Below are 19,529 nucleotides of genomic sequence, written 5' to 3'. Positions count from 1 at the left end.
CCACGCTCCCCAGGGGAGCCCGGGCCGCGGACCTGCCGCGGGTCCCTCCCCTGACCTGGCCGTCCGCGGGGAGGCGTGGCCTGGGCGCGGGGACCGCGGAGCCCTCCCCCGGCCTGGCTGGGGGGGGGGCGGCCGTCGCAGCCCCCCTTTCCCCCCGCCCCCCGCCCCGTCCGGTCCCCGGGGTCCGTCAGGGTCAGCGGGCAAATCTACAAAGGACTCCCCGAGCAGGAATGCCCGGCAGCGCGAAACTTCAGTTTCATCATCCCTGGTGACACAAGCCAGCCCAGGGTGCCGTGGCCCAGATGGAAGGGACATTTCTTCTGCACCCCACCCAAGTCGATGATGCCCCCCCCCCGGAGGTGGGGAGGGGGAGGTCCCCCGGGAAGGGGCAGCTCCGCCCTCCCAAAAGGTCAGAGTTCATCCGAAGGAAGAGAACACAATCACCTGTCAACGAGGGCCACGCAAGTGTCCACAAGCAGCCTGGGGTGGAGGGTCGTGCCCTTGGGGGACAGTGACTCGTTTCCCTCGGTGGCTTTGAAATCTCCCGGTTCGTTGTCTGATCAAAGATGCTGTTTGCTTAGGGCTCCATTCCTGCTACTTTGCTTTGCTCTGTCCAGGTAGTTCAGCAATTCTCCTCCCCTCTTCTCCCCTCCCCTTTCCTCCTCCCCTTTTCTCCGCTTCCTTTCTCCCTCCCTCCTTTCTCTCTTTTTCTTTCTTTATTTTGCCCCCCCCCCCTCCTTCTTAGGCTATTGCCAGGGCTTGAACTCTGGGCCATCAGGGCCTGGGCGCTGTTCCTGAGCTTTTTCACTCAAGGCTAATGCTCTCCTAGGTGAGCTACAGCTCCACTTTTATCATCTCCATCTTTTTTTTTTTTTTTTGCCAGTCCTGGGTCTTGGGACTCAGGGCCTGAGCACTGTCCCTGGCTTCTTTTTGCTCAAGGCTAGCACTCTGCCAACTTGAATCACAGCACTACTTCCAGCTTTATCTGTTTATATGGTGCTGAGAATTTGAACCCAGGGTTTCATGCATGCTAAGCAAGCACTCTACCACTAAACCACATTCCCAGCCCACTTCCATTTTTTTGATGGTTAATTGGCAATAACAGTCTCATGGATTTGTCTGCCTGGGCTGGCTTTGAACTGTGATCTTTAGATTGTGGCCTGAGTAGCTAAGATTACCTGTCTGATGTCTGACAAGTTGTCTTCAACTCTAAGTATCTTTTTTTTGGTTGTTGTTGGTCATGGGGCTTAAACTCAGGGCCTGGGTGCTGTTCTTAAATGTTTTTGCTCAAGGCTAGTGCTCTACCACTTTGAGCCACAGTGCCACTTCCTGTTTTCTGGTGGTTATTTGGGGATAAGAGTCTTAGACTTTCCCACCATGGCTGACTTTGTACCACGATCCTCAGATCTCAGCCTCTTGAGTAGCTAGGATTACAGATGTGAGCCACTGGTGCCTGGCTCTTAAATTGCACAGAAAATTACCAAGTGCTTGGGTTTGGGGCTCCCATAATTAGAGGAACAGAAGGAAACTAACTTGTGCTGTGAGGTTGTTTTTTTTTGTTGGGGCGGGGGGAAGGAGGGGAAGTATGGTTACTGGACTTGAACTCAGGACCTGGATGCTGCCCTTAGATGCTTTTTCACTCAAGGCTGGCACACTACCACTTGAGCCAGAGCTCTACTTCTGGCTTTTAAGTGCTTTAATTAGAGATGAGAGTCTCACAGTGCTTCCTGCCCTCGGCTGCCTTTGAGCCCCTGTCCTCAGATCTCAGCCTCTTGGGTAGCTAGGATTACGGGCGGGAGCCACAGCACCCGGGCCATGCTGGGAGCACTTGACATTGCAAGAGAGAAGCATAGTTAATGTCCCCCAGGAAATTCCTATCCCCAGGAATAAAACCATCTAAGCTCTGGTCATTCTGAGTCTTTGAGTCCACTGTGGTCCCTGGAGTTGCTGTCTGTGAGTGAAAAGGTTCTTCCTAAGTGTGTCCCCTTCCAGCCTGGGTGTTCTGGGGGTATCTGAGGCCTCCCCAGCTCTGTGTAGCCCGATCACTTAGTTTGCTGACAGGATTACAGTGGAGACATTCACAGACAGAGATAGGGCTTCATTGGAGATCAGAAATCAGCGCTGTCTGCAAGGCAAAGTCTGTTACTCTCCCTTCCCAAGCCAGCCTTTCGTCCCCTGCAAGTGTGCTGTAATGTGGAAAGGGCCCAGGCTTCCAGCCTCTACCCACTCCCTGAGAGCGCTTCACAGAGCCCGACTGCCTTTCTCAACCCGGAGAATTTGTGACTCATAAATAAGCTGGAGGTGTTATTAGCGTTACTTTATAGATGAGTGAATGGGGGTACAGCCTGGGAGGGAAGCTGCTGCTGTCCACACAAACGTCTCCACGTGGGTTGGCTCTGATGGTTATGCCATGTCCTCTGCCCCTTTTAATTGTTTTTGTTGCATGAGGCTTGAACTCAGGGCCTGAGTTCTTTTGCTCAAGGCTAGTGCTCTACCACTTTGAGCCATAGCTTCACTTCTGGTTTTTTGGTGGTTAACTAGAGATAAAAAGTCTCACAGATTTTCCTGTCCAGGCTGGCTTGGAACCATGATCCTCAGATCTCAACCTCCTGAGTAACTAGGATTGCTCCTTCTACCCTTTGTCTGATGCTGAAATGTGGTCTGAGATCTCCAAGCCCTGGTGACTTCCTCCAGAGTCAAGAGACAGGCTGATCACCTGCTAGCATCCCTCCCTCCCAGGTCTTCCTGGAGTGGACTTTCTTTCCCACAATTGTTAATCTAATTCCACTCATTTAACATAGCCCAAACGTAGCTTTGTGGGGTGGAGGCTTGGCTCAGTTGGTAGAGCGCTAGCCTACCAGTGAGTGAAAGCAGCAGTTTGAGTTTGAGTCCCAGTCTTGGACCTAAAAGAAAAGAAAACAAATGTAACTTTGTCTAGTGGGTTTGTCTCATCTTTTTTCCCCCCCTCAAGGATGAAACTCTACCACCTGAGACACACTGTTGGCGCGCGCGTGTGTGTGTGTGTGTGTGTGTGTGTGTGTGTGTGTGTGTATCCTGGGGCTTGAACTCTGGGCCTGGGCACTGTCTCTCAGCTTTGTGCTCAAGGCTTGTGCTCTCCCACTTTGAGCCACAGCGCTACTTCTGATTTTTGGGTGATTAACTTGAGATAAAAGACTCAAGGACTTTCTTGCCCAGCCTGGTCTTGAACTGTAATGCTCAGATCTCATTCTCCTGAGTAGCGAGGATGACAGGCATGAGCCACCGGCATCCGGCTTAACATTGCAAGCTTTAAGAGACTTGGGAATGAATCGTAAAGAAAATTTTAGGGAGAAAATTGCCAAGATTTTTTTTTTCTTTTAAGTTAGGAGTAGAGGCCAGGGCTTTGTGCATACCAGGCAAGTGCTTTTCCCTTGAGCTACGCCAGCAGCTCCTGAAAATCACAAACGATTTAAAGGTAGAACTGAAACAAGAAAGTGAAGGAACCCGAGGGTTATATTACATTCATGCACAGGACAATTCAGCTACCACAAGTGACCCTGAATTAATCTGCTAATGAAATGTAGATCTGGGTACACCCTGCCAGGGTTGTATGGGCAAGCTAAAGTCCACAAATAAATGAATCCATATGAAACAATAATTAGGCTCAGGCAGCAAACAAGCCTGAGAAAGGAGGAGGGCTAAGTGTTTCCGGTGGCTCACGCCTGCCATCCTAGCTACTCAGGAGGCTGAGATCGGAGAAGAGAGGTTCAAAGCCACTCCAGGCAGAAAAGTCTATGAGACTTTTATTTCCAGTTAGCCACCAAAAAGCCAGAAGTAGAGCTGTGGCTCAAGTGGTTGTGCACCAACCAGTGCTCAGCGCCAGGGCATAAAAAGGTTGCATTGATGATATTTATATAAATTATAATGTAATACCTTCACCAATAGAAAAAGCTGGGCTTGTGGGTCATGTGCGCCTACCATCTCAGCCACCTAGGAAGATTGAGGTTCAGGCGGGCCTAGGATAAATGCAAGACCCTTCTGCTGGGATAGTAATGGAAGCCAACAGATAAAGCAGGATCAAGTGGTAGGCTGTCCACCTGGCAAGCTCAAGGCATTGAGTTCAAATCCCAGTACTGCCTCTGTATAGGTGTGTGTTTATGTATATATGTATGTATATATATGTATGTATATCTATATCTATATGATTGCATCTGTATTAGACAGGAACAAACTCTTCTTGTCTGTATAGTGTAACAAGTATGGCACCAGCACTTCGGGTGCATTAGGTGATTTAAAGTATGTGAGCAGCCAGGCCGCCGGTAGCTCATGCCTGTAATCCTAGCTACTCAGGAGGTTGAGATCTGGAGATTGCTGTTCAAAGCCACCCTGGGCAGGAAAGGCCGTGAGACTCTCATCTCCAATAAACAACTCAGAAAAAGTACACCACATACATTACGATGCTGCTGGGAATGAACAGGTACCTCTTGGCCCAGGTTAAGAAGTTCTGGGCAGATGGGGGGGAGGGGGGACGGGGAGAGTGGAAGAAAATGAGGGAGGGGTAACACTTCAAAAAGAAATGTACTCGGGGGCTGGGAATATGTCCTAGTGACAAGAGTGCTTGCCTCGTATACATGAAGCCCTGGGTTCAATTCCCCAGCACCACATATATAGAAAATGGCCAGAAGTGGCGCTGTGGCTCAAGTGGTAGAATGCTAGCCTTGAGCAAAAAGAAGCCAGGGATAGTGCTTAGGTCCTTGGTCCAAGCCCCAGGACTGGCAAAAAAGAAAAAGAAATGTACTCATTGCCTTATGTATGCAACTGTAACCCCTCTGTACATCACCTTTATAATAATTTTTTTAAGTTCCCATTTTGGGGCTGGGAATGTGGCTTAGTAGTAGAGTGCTTGCTTAGCATGCATGAGGCTGTGGGTTTGATTTCTCAGCATCACATAAACAGAAAAAGCTGAAAGTAGAGCTGTGGCTCAACTGGGAGAGTGCTAACCTTGAGCAAAAGAAGCTCAGGGACAGAGCCCAGGCCTTGAGTCCAAGCTCTGGGACTGGCAAATCAATCAATCAGTCCGTCCCATTTTGCCCAGTATCAGTGGCTCACTTTTGTAATTCTAGTTACTCAGGATCTGAGGATTGTGACTCAAAGCCAGTCTGGGCACACCCTCTAAAAAGGCAGAAGTAGAGGTGTGGCTCAGGTGGCAGAGCACCAGCCTTGAGTAAAAAGGCTAAGAGGCAGTGTCCAGGTCCTGAGTTCAAGTCCTCCCAGGTGGGGCCAGTTCCCTTAGTGAGGAAGTGGTGATCCAGGAAAGCAGGAAAATGAAGTATGGTGGCTTCAGCTCAGCCAGCCCTCAGGACCCCTGGCTCCGGGCCCTGTTTCCTCCCTCTCTGTACCCTTTACCCCATTTCTTGGCAGAGGAGCCTTGTTCTGACCCCTGTGCATGGTTACCTTTGACACAAGTGACTGAATGGCAAGGCAAGTTATACGAGGTATCCTCCATCCTTCCCATCACAGCTGCATCTTCTACACCCTTAGAAAGTGAGGGTTACCAGGAAGGGGTCCCACACTTCCTCTTGCAGTTCTGCTTCGCCTGGTTGTACTGAGCTAATTTGTTGCTTCAGAGTCTGACCATTAAAAAAAAAAAACCAAATGCAGGTTGGCTGCCTGCCAGGGCCCTAAAAAGATCTAAGAGCCTTCAACGATTGTGAACTGACTTTAAATAGTTTTTACTTAAAATAGCTCCCGAGCAGCCCATACCTGGCCCAGAGTTTCAGGTGGGCCTGTAGAATTCATTTGCCAGTAGAAGAAAATGGTTATGTCATACTATGACATCTTATTCTCAGGGGAAGCCTAATAGACCAGAACTTGTTGTGGCCAGAGTGTTGGAGGCTTGGTAGGGCCGAGGGGGAAAGCCCAGAATGTGAACTAGTTCCGCAGTATTGGTGTTTGATCTAAGGCTTTCTGGGTTTTATGCTCTGAGCCAAGGGTGCCCTGTGTTTTGGGCTGATCTAGGAGAGGTATGAACTGAAGGACCCAGACAAGATTAGGGTTTGAAGCTTGCATCATAGCATCTCATTTGGCATTTTATTTATTTTTATTTTTGTCAGTCGGTCGTGGGGCTTAGAACTGCGGGCCTGGGCGCTGTCCCTGAGCTTCTTCACGCAAGGCTAGCACTCTGCCACTTGAAGCCACAGCGCCACTTCCTGTTTTCTGGTGGTTTATTGGAGAGAAGTCTCACGGACCGTTTTTCCTGGGCTGGCTTTGAACCATGATCCTCAGATCTCAGCCTCCTGAGTAGCTAGGATGACAGGTGTGAGCCGCAGGTGCCCGGCTTCATTTGGCATTTTACTGAGCTGGTCACAGACTGAAGTGGACAGGGCTCTAGTTAAGTGACCATCTTTCTGTTTCATTAGAGCCCGGCCAGCTGCAGAGGGGGTAGAGCCAGGGAGGCCCCAGAGTCCAAAAACAGACCGAGAATCCAGCCTGAGCAGATGGCTGGCCGACCGCTCCCCTGGCAGGCCTTCGAGTTCATCTCGGCAGAAGCCAGCGAGCCAATCAGAGCGCTGCACTGTCAACAGGGTCAGGAGCCCCTGGACCCCTGCCTGGCCTGGCACCCTGGGTGGCCACGGGCCGCGCAGGGCTGACCAGACACTGTGTCTCCAGTGTCTAGCACAACTCCCTGCCATCCTGGGAACATCCCGAGCTCGGCCGGCTCTCCCGGCCTCCGCACAGACTCTTCTGTCTAGAAAGAAGTTCCTTGAATGTTCCCCAGCCCAGCCTAGCCCAGATGGGAAACGCCTGCCCCCCTCCTCCAGCCTCCTGCACACAGAGGGCTTCTGAGCCCAGGTCCACAGTGCCTGGCTGCCTCCTGGCTCCCAGAACTGGCACGAGCCCAGCTGTACAGTCTGGGGTGTCCCCTTGCTCAGGGAGCCACTGACCCCACCCTGCAGGGAGGTGTCACCAGGCCTTAGGTCCACTTAGATTCAGGTAGACTGATGACCCACACCCTCCAACTCCTTCTGCCGTGCCACCTTTAACAGATGACCCTCCCCCACCCCCCATCTCTGCTTCTGTTCCTTTTTGTTCTTGTTGGTTGTGGAGTTTGAATTCAGGGCCTGGGCGCTGTCCCTGAGCTCTTCGTGCTCAAGCCTAGCACTCTACCACTCTGAGTCACAGCGCCACTTCCCAGTTTTCTGGTGGTTCAGTGGAGATGAGAGCCTCGCAGACAGACGTTCCCGCCCAGACTGGCTTGGAACCGCCATCCTCAGATCTCGGCTTCCTGAGTAGCTAGGATGCCAGGCGTGAGCCACCGGCACCTGGCTTCGTGTCTGCTTCCGCTAGGGTAAGCTATCCAGCCACTTTGAAGGCCTTTCAGCTCTCTGCAAAAATGAGAAAACAAGGGATGAATGAAGCCTCATGGTTCTTATGGCCACAGCTGTTCCTTCTCTCACCTGGGACCCCCCCCCCCCCCACAGGTGTGTATACGCACCTGAGCTATGCAGTTAGGCCCCTCCTCTTCCTCTTCACTCTGAACACTGATTGGTTGGCAAAAAAAGAACAAGCTCACCCCTTCTGGTCTTCCTAGGGTACCACACTCAGCCACTCTAACCCGTGTCATCATCAAGATGGATAGGCCTCCTGTGGCTTCCGGTGTCCGGAGAAGAGGCCATCTTCCAACCTGGGGCCTATGGTGGAGACATTTCTCTTAATGTCCTCAGCCCAGAGGACAGGCCCTTCTGGGCTCCAAGGCCCTGTCACCTGTTCTTTATTACCTGCTGGCTTGTCTGTGTCTGTTCCTGAGCTCTGGGGCCTTCCTGGGTGTGTCAGTCCAAAGTTGGGCGGTTCTCAGGCTGCTAAGATCTAATTCTAATCCAGCCATCCCTCTGATGGCTGAAAAAAAAAACCACAGCAGGTCCTTCCATGGCCCAAGGACCGAGTCCATTTAGCCAGCAAGTGCTCTTCGTGGCTGTGAGTGTGTACGAAGGGGGAGTGCACTGGGGTCCTTTCCTTACACGATAGTCCCTAAATGGTCTCCACCCACTGCCTTTTCTCTTAATCCTTTGCTTTTGGGTTTCCCCGGAGGGCAGGCTGGTCCCTCCTGTGTGCGCTTCTGTGTGGTAGAAGAACCACCTCTAGTGACACTCATACCCTTTGCTTCAAGGCCTGGTTAGCTCTACTCTCAGCTTCCTATATGACCCGGAAATGCTTTGTAGCATACCATGTATACTTCCGGTACCCCAGGTCCACCTCCCTACCATCCCATTATGAGTCTTCTCTCCATCCAAATGCTTCTGCTCTGGCTAGATTTTGAAGTCCCCATGGCAGGCGCAAGAAATGGGGGATGAATAGCCATCAGCTGTTGGGAGCCTGAGGCTCTGTGGGATAGGATTGGCAGCCTCAGTTCCCATGGTAACCGGCCCATCAATGCCCTCAGTGTCGGAGATGGTGGCACCGCAGAGGGGAAAGAAATAGTCTCATTGTCTCCCCCTTGGCTGCTTGGACACAAACAAGCCGCGCCCCGCAGGGCCCCACAGCCTGGCCAGACATGTGGCTCTGCCCGGCTGGGTAGGGCAGGGCAGGGCTGGGCTTTGCAGGGACTCCTTGCTGCTCTGGACCAGGAAGGGGTCACCAAGGCCCAGTTCACTGACCTCCTTGGGGCTTCTTGAGTTCCTGCCAAGAGAGACCTTATTAGTGTAGCCATGGGCTGCCTTGGCTAGCTCGAACGACTCAGTGGCCTCCGTGCCTACAAAGATCTGCCTCAGTTTCCAAACTTTCCCCTTTGGTTTCAAACCATCCAGTGGCAATTCAGAGCGATGATCAAGAAGAGCTCCTTCCTGCCCCTGCAAGGCCCTGGGTGACCTTGGCTGGACCCACCCTAGCTGAATTAGGGCAGGGCGGGAGGTGGGGGTGGGTGGGAGGAGGGAGCATCTCTCTTGTCAGGCAGGGCCTCTCTCTAGCACTCCACACCCAGAGCCTGTCCTACTTCATTCCCCAGAAACCAGACGTCACCCTGAATTCTCCCCATCCCTTGGGCCCATTGTCCTGGCCACAACCCTGAGCAACCTGTCACCTCTAGCGCTGTCTCCTGTTGCCCGTCCTGAGCCTGCCACCTGCTCTGCCAAGACCTGGATTCCTGCCTCTCCTGCTCACCTTTCCTGCCATGCCCCACACTGCCGAATCTCCGGAGTCATAGACCTCACACTGTCGTTTCCTGCCTTAAAACCAGCAGGGGCGGCTTCCATCCCTGTCATCCTAGCCACTAGGGAGGCTGAGGTCAGGAGGATCACAGTTGGAGGCCATCCCAGGTGGGAAGGGAGTTCTTGAGACCACCATCTCAGCAGACAGAACTGGGCATGCTGGTGTGTTACCTGTCATCCTGTCCACGGCAGGAAGTGTGAATGAGAGGATCACGGTCCAGGACAGCACTGGCAAACAAGTGAACCCCATCTCAAGAATAACCAGAGGAAAAAAAGGGCTGTGGGTATGACTCAAGTGGTAGAGCACCTGCCTAGCAATTGTGATGCTTAGAGATCAAACCTCAGTATCAAAACAAACATCACGAAAATTCCAGTATATTCCTACCATCTGCCCTCCCTTTCAGGTTTTGTTGTCGGTGTTGGTTGAGGGGCTGAACTCGGGGCCTGGGCGCTGTCCCTGAGCTCTTTTGCTCAAGGCTAGTGCTCTGCCACTTTGAGCCACAGCCCCACTTCCAGTTTTTCTGGCAGTTAATTGGACATAAAAGCCTCACAGACTTTCCTGCCCAGGCTGGCTTTGAGCCCAAATTCTCAGAGCTCAGCCTTCTGAGTAGCTAGGATGACAGGAGCCTATAATGGGCGCCGGGCTTTCTATCCCTCCGTGTTGCCCTATGCTCCAGGAAAGGCATTCTGAGCACTTTTTTCCTGCTTTGGAAACTCTCTGCAGTCTCTCGCATCTGCAGCGTGTCCTTGTTTTAACTAAGCACCCATCCTGATCTACCCGGAGAGCCCTGCTGTCCTCAATGGAGATTTCACCTGCCTGTCGCACGGCAGGGCTGAGCAGCTTCCCCCAGCTGCAGGAGGCGCCGCCCCCGCTGGCCGGGCCTGGCCGCAGCATCTTGCAGTCAACATCTGTCAGCCTTGTCTTTCTTCTCTCCTTAGACCCTGGCATGGCTTCTACACGTAGAAGTGTTAGTGAATGGAAAAGCGCTACAGGTTCTTTCCCCCCACTACCGGGATCTGCAAAAATGGTTTTTGCACATTCCACTCACTCTCCAAAAGTAAACAACCCTCGGAGCGCGAACATGGGGAGGAATGCCGAGTGGATTCTCTCCCCTTGTTCCGGGCTCCGGGTGGGTGCTGCTCCCTCGCCGGCCATTGTCACTGGAATTGTGTGCATTGTCCAGGGTTAGGTCATGCTGAGTGATTTTTCCTGTCACCTGGCTGGGTCTTGCAAATCAAGGCTAAGGCATGATTAATGAGTCATCTGAGCTGCGAGGGGCAAAGGCAGAGTCACCGTAGGGCAGGGAGGGCCCAGATACCCGGACAGGTGCTCCGTGCTCCGCGCAGGGCGGCAGGGCCTGGCTCCTGTGGGCAGAGAAAAGGAAGCCAAAGTGGGAGAAGCCAGGAGCCCATCCAGCCCAGCATTCTTCCTATTGGATCCAAGAGTCTTAAGGACTGGAACCTCTTGGATCTCCTCCAAGAGCGCAGGGCTCTGGAGGAGAGGAGGCGCCCAACAAGAGCCCGGCTGCCGGGAGAATAGCATGGCCTGGGTGTCTCAGGCTTTCTCAGTATAATACAAAAAGAAAGAATACATATATGCAAAAGCTTTTGCCATACACACACAAATGATTGAAAAAAAGAAAGAGAAAGACACCCATAGCGGGGCACCAGTGCCCATCATCTTAGCCACTCAGGAGTCTGAGATCCGACAATCGTGGTTCAAAGTCAGCCTGGGTAGAAAAATCCACGAGAGTCCTCTCATCTCTTAACTATGAAAAGGCCAGAAGTGGAGCTGTGGTGGACGCTAGCCTTGAGCAAGAAAATACAAAGCGCTGAAGGACAATGCTCAGGCCCTGAGTTCAAGCCCCAGCACACAATCACTCATCATCCCACCACTGCAAAATGCTCATGGTTACGCTTGGGAGCATGGCCTTTTGCTGCTTTTGTGGCCCCTTTCCTCCGTATGCTCGTGAATACACGTGCACACACGCTGGCCTCTGCACAAACGCCTTACACAGATGGGTCGTACAGTTTTGCCATCTGTCCCTCCCGGTCTGTCTGAGCTGGTGTCGTGGTAGCTGATGGTCGGCGCGCCGTTGTGGCTGGCTCCCAGCGCGCTTCATTTGTCCTGGACATCCAGGTCAGGAGCCTCTCATGGAGTCCTGGGCTGCAGGGTGGTGCCGCTCTCACGAGGGGGCGGTTCTATCCCTGCCGTGTGCCCACTGGTGGGTGTGGCCTGCACACTCACTGATGGTGTCCTGGTCTATTCTTCTCTCACCCCATTCCACGGCACTGGCCTTGCACTGGGCACTGAGCCATTTAGCTATACTTCGAGCTCTTCTAGTTCTGATGACTTATTATTATTCATTATTATCATTATTAGTGTGTGTGTGCACGTGCACGCGCCCGACAGCTTGAACTCAGGGCCTGGGCACTGTCTCTGAGACTTTTGTGCTCAAGGTTGGTGCTCTACCATGTCAGCCACAACGCCACTTCTAGCTTTTTGGTGGTTAATTCGAGAGAAGAGTCCCATGGACTTTCCTTCAAATTTCAATCCTCAGATCTCAGCCTCCCGAGTAGCTAGGATTACAGATGTGAGCCACCAAAGCAGACAATTGTATTTATTAATTCTTTTATCAAGATGGTTTTAATTTTCTTGCTATTTTTGGATAACTACTGAAGTTAAATATCTCCATGTACACACACACACACACACACACAATTTTTTTGGTCATTTTCACTCTTCTCGGAATTGTGTTTTGTATTCTTTGCCTCCTTTTCCATTGAATTGTCTTTTATCCGTACTGAGGGTGCTAAGTCTGTGGTTTTCAGTATGTTGCAAGTGTCTCTCCTCTCAGTCACTTTTTTTTTTGAACTTTGTTCAGAGGCTTTGTTTGCTTGCTTGCTTGTTTTTTGAAGTAAAATCTGCAGTACTGTTTGTTTGCAAAGCTTTGAGCTTGTTACCTCGTGTAACTGGGGATAAACAGGACACCCCCCCAAAGAATCGGAAAGAACATTGAGGGGGGATTGTGATGTTCATCTGATGGTGGAACCCACATACTTTAGTGCAATGGAGAATGGCTCAGGGGCTGTTTTCACCCGGGAGATTTCAGGGACTCTTTGACCAGTGGCGTTTGAGGTGACCTTGAGGGGTCCCCTGGGTTTTTGTGGACAGAGAGGCAGGAGAGGCATGGGCTGTTTTGGTAGATTGAGGCAGGTTAGGCGTTTCTGTCGTTTAGCAAACACCAGGTGTTGTCATGATGAGAGGGCAGGGATTTCGTGGGCCCATGTTGTTCAGTGAACGTTTATTGAAGTTTGGCTCTGGGCCTGGCAGGGTACGTGCCTTGTCCCGCGTTAGAAAGGTCGGCGGAGCCAAGGGCCTGGTGGCTGCTGTGCCCTCTGCCCGGGGCCAGGAAATGGGCGGTTTTTGTATCTGTCAGGCCCCATGGCAGGATGGAGTTTAACAGAGAAACAGGCTCAATTTTGGTGATCATTACCTGTCTCTCACACATCCTTGATCTTCTGCTGGTCTTTTGTTTTTTAAACTTTAACAAAACTCTCCATTTGCATTCTTCTTCCTATGGGGCCCAGTCTCTATTTCTATTCTGTTATCCAAGTAACTACTTATGCCTGAGTTTATTAATGGTGTTATATTCTGTGTGTGTGTGTGTGTGTGTGTGTGTGTGTGTGTGTGTGTGTGTGTGTATTGGTAACTGGGCTTGAACTCAGGGCCTCATTCTTGTTCAGCTTCTTCTCTCATAGCAGGTGCTCTACTTCTGAGCGGTGCCTTCAGCTCTGTTTTTTGTTGGTTAATTGCAGCAAAGTCTCATGGACTTTTTTTTTTTTTAATGCCTGGGCTGGCTTTGAACTGTAGTCCTCTGGATCTCAGCTTCCTGAGTAGCTAGGATTACAGGCAAGCCATCAATCCCTGGCTGACACACATCTCTTAATTTGTCATCTGCAGAGGCGTAACACACTCAGACACATTCAGTCCCTCAACTAGAAGCTGGCTTTAGTTCAGTGGCTTAAATAAGTGTGCTGGTACTGGGGCTTGAACTCGGGGCCTGGGCGCTGCCCCGTAGCTTTTTCTTTCAAAACTGGTGCGCTGCCACTGGCTCCCTACCTCTGCTTCAGGCTTTTTTGGTGGTTAACTGGAGATAAGAGTCTCACAGGGACTTTCCTACCCAGGCTGACTTCAAACTGTGATCCTCAGATCTTAGTCTCCTGAGTAGCTAGGATTACAGGTGTGAGCCACGTTCTCCAAACCTCTAGGGACTTAAGGGGACAAATGATGTCCTCAAAGGAATCTGGGTTTGGTGAGGATTTTGTCGTTGTTTATTGTTTTGTGGGTTTTTTTTTGGGGGGGGGGGTGTTGGTTGGAGGTGCTCCGTGTCACCCAAGCACCTGAATGGATTATTACTGGGGCTCCTTGAGGATTTCATTTGCTAGTTGTTTGCTGGTAGAGTTTCTAGTTTGGAATTAGCATCCCAGGAAATGGCAAATGAGCTCAGCCTCTCTGTTTAAGGAACTTCCTGTGGGGAGAGACAAGCCTTGGCTTACACCTCAGCAGCCAATGGGAGGCCTAGACACCCCCGGCAGCCAATGGGAGTCGGAGTTGCTTGCCTACTAATTATCTTCTCTCTGTGTCTTACTCTGCAGTGTTGTTTCTTCTTCTCCTTCTTCTCCTCTTCTCCTCCTTCTCCTTCTCCTTCTCCTTCTCCTTCTCCTTCTCCTTCTCCTTCTCCTTCTTCTTCTTCCTTTCTAGTTTTAGGCTTTGAGTTATTGACTTTCTGTAGACTTTCCAGCCTCCTCTGATTTGATGAGATTGAATGAAGGGCCAGAGCAATAACTGTTCTGTGCCATGTCTTTCACTGGTGCCTGTCCTGACTTAGAATCCTGCACCCCCACTCCCCATCCTCCCAGACTGCACCTAGCTAGGATTGTGTGTGTGTGTGTGTGTGTTGGGGGGGGGGGGGTGCCTGACTCTTTGTAGTGGAGCCTCTGCCCAGGAGAGGCTGCTGCTAGAATTACAGTTTGCTCCAGAACTGGAGGTGGGGAGAGTGGGGGAAGAATGAAAGCATTATTGTAAGAAGCTGCTTTTATTTATAGATTCGCTTAATTCTCTTAAAATGAATGCCGGAGGGACATGAAATTCGGCACACATAAGGCATAATAGAAACGAAAGAGCGTTAAACTGAAATAGGGGAAAGTGGTAAAATAGAGACGTAGAAGACAATACTAAAGGGAAGATGTATCATTCATCTGAAATAAAATTGTCCTAGTGCAGGTTGTAAGGGAAATGGAATTGAAAGAAGGACTTGGGCCGGGCATGGTGCCACATGCCTGTAAGCCCAGCACTCTAGGGAGGCTGAGGCAAGAGACTTGTGAATTGAGGCCAGCCTGGGCTACGTAATAAGATCCTGACACACACACACACACACACACACACACACACACACACACACACACACAAAATGGAAAGAAATTTAAAAAAATAGGAAGGATTTGATTAAGAGAAAAACTTGGAAGGAAACAAAATTTTTAGTAACGAAAAGGAGTAAGTAGTAAGCTGACTCGAGGGGAAATAAATAAGGAGATTATACTAATTACATCAGGAAGGCAAATAAAACACCATTGTTGTGAAAAGGAAATAAAACTAATTAAATACTTACAGTGCTCTAGGATGTGTTGGCACGATAAAATGTATCAACTATGGTAGGATATGTAAATAGCCGTAGTTGGCCAACTCTTCCCGCCGCTCCTGCAGTGCCTCCTTCCTGCGCTGAGGGACTGCACCCTGGAAGAGCCCTGTCCCTCGGGAAGCTGAGCTCGGACGCTGAGCTCGGACGCGGAGCTCGACGCTGAGCAGGGACGTATGCTTTTCCATGAACGCCTCGAGCGGGCGAGGACTCCTCTAAGCGATGCTACTGAAAACGCACGCCTGCCATCCTAGCCACGCGGGGGGCTGGGAGCTGAGGATCAAAGCCAGCCCAGGGAAGGGGCAAGTCTGTAAGGCTCTTAGTTAACCACCCAAAAGCTAGAAGGGGTACTGTGACTAAAGTGGGAGAGCAGGACCCTCCTCGAGTGAAAAAGCTAAGCGATAGCGCTTAGTCCCTGAGTTCAAGCCCTCGTACCGCACACGAGCAAACTAGCAAAAATATGCCTGTCAGCCTCTGTTGGCCTCCTGGAGCATCAGAGAGGCTTAGAGGCCGTCTCCACCTGCCCTGAAGACTGAGGGAGAGAATAGACCTTTGCCACCGATGCAAATGTCTGCTTCCTGTCACTCCTCAAAGACAATGACAGAAGCTCCTGGAGTTGCCAGGTTTTTATTTCTTTTCTGAGCTGAGCTTCTCTTGCCCTGGGCATTGCTCTGGACAGATTGCATAGAACGTTGTCTTAATGAAACGAGCAGAAGGTCTACAGAGATTCCAGAAAGAGGAAAGGAAACAGGTGTTTTTCCCCGTCTCTTTGTAATAGCCAAGTTTCTCCATATTGCATAATGACAAGCATAGTTTCATCTGCTAGGTCTCCTCCCTCCCTCCCTCCCTCCCTCCCTCCCTCCCTCCCTCCCTCCCTCCCTCCCTCCCTCCCTCCCTCCCTCCCTCCCTCCTTTCTGCCTGGGCTGGCTTCAAACCTTCAGGTTCCAGAGTAGATAGGATTATAGGCAAAAACTACCAGCATCAGGCTAGATTCCTTTTTTAAATAGTTTAAATAAATGTCCTTCTTTTTATTGGTTGCAAAGAGTTTTTAATCCTACGTTTTAAAATTTTACAGTTTTCCCCCCATATCTCCTTTAATCTGTTGGAAGAATGAATTAAAATTCATTCATTCCTGGGGTTCAAACAATCTTGCATTCTTGGACTATATCTACCTCGGTCAGTGGATTGTCTTTCTTACTTTTTGCTGAATTTGGTACTGTCATATTCTAGTTCAAAGCTCAGCTTCTCTATTCATGGTTAAAGCGAACCCATAATTTTCTCTTTGTAGACTGTCCTTGTCTGGCTTTAATGTTATTCCAGCCTCATGAAATTTTGCTCTTTTTCTATGCTCCGGAAGAGTTTGTACTGGATTGGAATGATCTACACATTGAGGTTTTAGTAGTGAGCACCTGTAAAACTGTCTCAGCCTGTTTCATGGGAGGGAGATAGATGTCCGACCACTGTTTCAATTGCTTGAGTGTAAAATCTGACTAGTCCCCCAAGTATTTCATTTTTAGTTTTCATAAATTGTAATTTCCTAGTCATTTGCTCATGTCACCTAAGGTTTCAAATTTACTAGCCTAGCATCATTGAGAGTGGTTCTTACTGCCTTTTAAATCTCTGCCCCATCCGGGGTTGGAGCTGACTTCATCGCAGGATACTTCCACCTGCTTCGCCTCATTTTTCTTTGTCACGCGGCTTGGTGTTCTCTCCCCTCCCGGAGTTTTAAAGACTTACATTCAGCTTTTCAAGTGATCGTCATTGGAAAGTTATTGACTGTTTCATAGAGTTCTGCTTCTACCTTTAACTCCGTTTTGTTTAACTTGAAGGAAGGAAAGGAAGGGAAGAAGGGAGGAAAGGAAGGAAGGAAGGAAGGAAGGAAGGAAGGAAGGAAGGAAGGAAGGAATTGAGCTACCCAGGAGGCTGAGATAGAAGAACCATAGTTCAAAGCCAGCCCAAGCAGATAAGTCAGAGAGACTCTTACCTCCCAATTAACTAGCAAAAATCCAGAAGTGGAGGTTCAAGTGGCTCAAGTGGTAGAGCACCGGCCATGAGAGAAAATGCCAAGGGGGAACCTGAGGTCCCGAGTTCAAGGCCTGTGTGACAGCTCCCAGGTGCTGGGTGTCAAGGTGTCCCCTGCTGTGTGGAGACTGGCTACGGGGGGTGGGGGGGGGTGGGGTGGCGGGAGGCGGGAGAGGGGCCGGCCGTCTTGGGTTCTAAGCAGGAAATGTTTGACCCAGCTGCCCAAAGGGACCGGGCTGGAGGCCGGGTGGGTAGAATGGCTTGAGGAACTGGTTGATCAACATCACGGTGAGCTGTGAGGGTCTCCACACCAAAGTGGGGACCCAGCTGGGGCCAGGGATTCATTCCCAGGGGTTCAGTGCAGGGAGTGGACTACGTGACTGCGACTGGAGAGGTGGCCTAGTGCGTGAGATGAGGCGGGAGGGGTTGGCTGGCTTCTGCCCTGCTCTAAGAAGCCTGCCTTCCTCTCCTGGGAGAAGCCATACTGGGCGCTCTCCTGAATACTGGGGCGTTGATCGCAGTTGTCAGTAGTGAACCTCCAAGCTCATAAAACACCTGGAGGAGGCCCATGGGCGTGACCGGGGCATCAAACAGAACGGAAGGCAGCTTGGGCTTTTCCAAGTGAGACACACGAGGAACGAGGTAGCAGCCCACAGAGAGGGAGCCCAGGCCGCTAAGTGCAGCTTGGGTGTGAGGATAGAGTGGAATGGGGGGGAATTCAGCCCACTCCGGCGGATGTCTGCGGATGTCATGGGCATTGGTGAGAAATAGAATGGAAGTGTGGGGTTCTATGTTTTGGTGGGGTTTGTTTGTCAGTAGATCTGGGATTTGAACCCAGGACTGGGATACTGCTTCCCCCTTTTTTCCCCCCCTAGGTTAGTGCTCCACTTGCAGCTTTTTGCTGCTTAGTTGGAGATAAGTGTCTTGCAGATGTTCCTGTCCCCATTGGCTTCAAACGTCCATCCTCAGATCTCAGCCTCCTGAGTAGCGAGGATGCCAGGCGAGGGCCGCAGTGCCCGGCCTCAGGCCGCGTTTATCAGAATTTACCCTGTGAAATTTCAAGAGCAGCCTGTGCTACGTAGCAAGGCCCTGTCTCGGGCTAGGATAGACCCGGGGTGAGTGTGCGTCTCAGACATCATCAGAAGCCAGACCATTCGCTTCGGCAGCTTCAGGGAGGAGAATGAAGTCTCCTCCATCAGAATGAATGGTTTTCCAGGAATTTGTGGGAAGCTGAACAGCTTGACTGTAGTCTGGTGGGATCTATGCTAGAGAAAGTAACTTTAGGGAACTAGGAAAGTGTTCACTGATCTTCACTTGTATCAGGATTATAATTACTGCAATAACAGAATGTGGTTATGGGTATATGAGCCTGAAATGAGAAGCTGTTTGTTTTTGTTGTTCTTTTTAATTAAAGTACCTTTTTTAAAAAAAATAGCAACAAAATGTCCCTTCTGTCTCTCTGGACTTCCTTAATTATAAATACCAGGTAACTCAGTGCTGGCTAAATATAGGTTCAGTGACCATCTCTATTTATAACTTCTTTTTTTCAGGAGGAAGTCACTAGAGCAATACAGAATTAATTTGGTGTGTAGGTTTTTATGGGCTCTAATTAGTTATGTTTTTCTTAAGCGGGCCAACTGGGATCAATAGTGTTATATAACTGAACTCAGACACCCATGACTTTAGACAGAGACTCTTCCAGAAAGCCTGGGGCCCTGGGACTCTGCTGGCCCTATTGGATGACAAGCGGCGGTGTTCAGAAGCCAGCACGTAGCAGCTGTGGGGTGGACAGGGCCCCCCCCCCCCCCCCCCCCCCCCGCCCCGCCTGTCATCTGTGCGCCCAGCCAAGGGCAGGCTGGAGCTGATGAAGGGCGTGGCCAGCCCCGCCCCTCCGCGCCGGCTTCTGTAGCTCATTCATTCGCTTTCTCTGCGCTGGCCTGGGGAGATGGAGTTGGGAGTTGTTCTTTCTTTGGGGGTGGGAGGGGGGACTGATCAAAGTATGTATCTAGCCCACTCCTCCCATCAGGGTGGAGGGACCTGAACTTGTATCTTCAGCCATGTCCACTGGAGAGCCCAGTTGTGGGGGGGGGAGGGGAAACGGGGGTCTGATGTCATTCGGGGTAGACACAATGTGCTCAAGAGTGGCTTTACTTCCTCACCACGTGGGATTAATTCAGTACTGTGCTCTTCCTCCTCCTCCTCCCTTCCCCGTCCTCCCCCTCTCCTTCCCCTCTGGTCCCCTCTCTTCCCCCTCCTAGCCCTCCCTCCCCTCCCCTCTTCCCCCATTCCTTACTTCTAGCACTTCTAGCAGGTAGGGTGAGCCTAGCTGGGAGCACCCGCTGTGTCTGCCCTCCTCCCCCCCCCCCCCACTCGCCCCTGCTCTTCTCAAAGCAGGGAGGGAATAAAAACAAACAAGACAAGAGGCGTTCTTCCTGGAAAGGGACCAGCTCAGGCAGGCTGCTCCCTCTTGCCCTTGGCTTTTGCCCTTTTGGGGGGCCATGGGGCAGCTTTTCAAGCCCCCTACCCCCAGGGCGTGGTGCCATCCTTTCCGCTGCGGGCTGGGAGTGCTTGCCATTGTGGTAGGAGGAGAACAGAGAGGCTGACGGGCTGGGCCTGGGCCACCCAG

At 51.0% G+C, this 19,529-nt stretch overlaps 1 protein-coding gene across 1 annotated transcript in view; it reads left to right on the top strand.

The window, feature by feature from the left end:
* Positions 1 to 19,529, top strand: part of Pcsk6 (proprotein convertase subtilisin/kexin type 6) — a 93,332-nt gene that overhangs the window by 666 nt on the left and 73,137 nt on the right. The window lies entirely within an intron of this gene.

This window comes from Perognathus longimembris, chromosome 20 (assembly GCF_023159225.1).
Source record: "Perognathus longimembris pacificus isolate PPM17 chromosome 20, ASM2315922v1, whole genome shotgun sequence".
NCBI lineage: Eukaryota > Metazoa > Chordata > Mammalia > Rodentia > Heteromyidae > Perognathus > Perognathus longimembris.
This window is presented reverse-complemented; position numbering and strand designations above follow the sequence as displayed.